Below are 2769 nucleotides of genomic sequence, written 5' to 3'. Positions count from 1 at the left end.
TTACCTCATTTAAATTGGATATTTTGGGGAAATTCTTTTTTAAAAAAATTTCTTTGGGGGGAGCCTGGGTGGCTCAGTCAGTTAAGGGTCCAACTTCAGCTCAGGTCATAATCTTGCTGTCTGTGAGTTCCAGCCCTGCGTGGGACTTTGTACTGACAACTCAGAGCCTAGAGCCTGCTTCAGATTCTGTGTCTCCCTCTCTTTTTGTTCCTCCCTTGCTCACACTCTGTTTCTCTCTCTCTCAAAAATAAATAAACATTAAAAAAAATTTTTTTTTAATAAATAGAAAATTTTTAAAAATTCTTTTTAATTAATTAATCTCTACCCCCAACGTGGGGCTGGAACTCACAACCCAAAGATCAAGAGTCACATGTTCCACCAACTTAGCCAAGCGCCCCTAATTTTGGGGAAATTATAAATGCTTTTCTGGATAAATCGTGATTCCTTTACACAAGTGCATTTTGATAGAACATAAGCTATTATCAGTTATATTTATTTTTAAAGCATATACTTGTTCATATACTTTGTGCAAAAAAAGGAAAGCAATGCTTTATACAGTTAAAATATGTCTCATTGAATACAAGCCAGTACTATTTCAAGTACAGACTGACATTCACAAAGTTAAAAACCAACCATACCATTGTAATGTAATTAAATGGTTGTAGATAACTGCTCATACAACTGCAGTGAGTTTTCAATAAAACAATCGAGTGTCTACTTGTCCTTATTCTGTATAAGAAATGTTCAAAGTGTTGAGCACAGCATGGTAGAAATCGTTCTGATACTTTTCTTTATTTCCATTGTTTGTTCCTTGAGATATACCTTGCCACTACAGTTTTTTACTTAATTCAGGATTATTGAAGTAAGGGCAAAATTTCTCTCAACATCTACAAAAACCCAGCAATAAAATCTGAAAAAAATCAGGTATGTTGAAAGTGGCATACAAGAACGAATCCATGACAATGGAACCAAATTTATTCACCGGTGAGATGGAAGGGGAAACAGAGGAGTGTCAAAGATGTATACGGGTTGTTTTGTGGTTTCTAGAGAAAGTGAGAGGGAGTGTGCACGTGGTTATGAGTGGGGGAGGGGCAGAGGGAGCACGAATCTTAAGCAGTCTCCATGCCCAGCACAGAGCCTGATGGGGGAAGTTGGGGGGAGGGGAATCTCAATCTTGATCTCAAAACTGGAAACACGACCGGAGCCAAAGTCAAGAGTTAGCCGCTTAACCAGCTGAGCCACCCAGGTGCCCCAAAGATGTAGGCTTTAAACTTTCCCTATGATTTCGTGTTTTATTATTTTTCTATTAAAAGTTTTTTGTAATTTCTAATCTTTTCAGAACCTGAAGGAAAATGGATTTTACATAGTTTAATCAAGATGGTTAAGGGTTGGGGTGTTTGGGTGGCTCAGGCAGGTAAGTGGCCAACTTCAGCTCAGGTCATTATCTCACAGTTGACCAGTTCAGGCCCTACATTGGACTCTGCCTCGGATCCTCGGTCTCCTTCCTCTGCCCCTCCCCCACTTGCTCCATCATGCTCTCTCAAAAATAAATAAACGTCAGAAAAAAAAACAAAGATAGTTAAGGGGATCAGAAGTAATGGTGCCAGCCCAATTTGGAACCATGAAGTAAGTCCATGAAGGGAGCAGATGGAGAGTGATGAAGCAAATAAGAATTGGAAATGCTGATCCCTCTCTCTTGGTTCAGTTCCTTCCAAACTCTGAAGTCAGTGCAGTCTTTGGTCTCATTTCTGCACTATTTTTACTCCTTCAAAGGGCCAGGACTAGAATATGTGGACACAAAATTTAAGGGTGTGCTCGAAATCTCACTGATCAAGATAAGTAACATTTTAGCACCGTTTTTGAAAAAAAAAAAATTAGCACCACCAAAAATGCATAATGAGCAAAATATCAAACTTTTAGATAAAGACAGAACTGACTGAGCCTTGTTAGAGCCTGAGGCAAAGGGAAAAAATTAGTCAGTTTAATCTGGTAACAAGAACCTTGTTTTAGCACATTGGAGCCTGAGTTCCAGGCTTTGTTTCTTCTCCTCATTCTCACTTCCCAAAATGACTTCACTCCCTAAACTCTAGATCTGTATCCCATTTTCTGTTCTTGGCTTCCACTGTGCCAGAATGTTCATGGAAAGAACACTGGATTCTAGCCCTGGCTTCTTTTCACATTTAAGCTCTCATTCTTCTATAAAATCATAATTGGATTCCAAGGAGTCTTGGTAAGTGGTAGTGAGGTTGCAGATTTCAGGCTCCAGTCTCTGTCAACTGCTCTGCAGAAGAATTCTCAACCTCATCTGGAAGTTTGCTATTTAATTGTACACTACTAATCCATAAGAACTATCTATGTGGGGGCACCTGGGTGGTTCAGCTGGTTAAGTATCCGACTTCGGCTCAGGTCATGATCTCGGTCCGTGAGTTCAAGCCCCACGTTGGGCTCTGTGCTGACAGCTCAGAGCCTGGAGCCTGCTTCGGATTCTGGGTCTCCCTCTCTCTCTGCCCCTCCCCTACTCATGCTCTGTCTCTGTCTCTCAAAAAATGAATAAATGTTAAAAAAAAAACAAACAAAAACTACCTATTCCATCTCCCAACTACATATTAAGAAGTATTACAAACTCAATTTTTGGAAGTTTTCAAAATATCTAGTATCAACTGTTTTGTGTCCCTTGCTATGGAGTAAGTAACTATAAAAAATTCTCTAAAGTTTTTTAACTTGGTAATGGATAAAAGTAAAAAATATTTTGGTATGTATATATTTCTC

The sequence above is a fragment of the Prionailurus bengalensis genome, chromosome B1, assembly GCF_016509475.1.
Source record: "Prionailurus bengalensis isolate Pbe53 chromosome B1, Fcat_Pben_1.1_paternal_pri, whole genome shotgun sequence".
Taxonomy (NCBI): Eukaryota; Metazoa; Chordata; class Mammalia; order Carnivora; family Felidae; genus Prionailurus; species Prionailurus bengalensis.
This window is presented reverse-complemented; position numbering follows the sequence as displayed.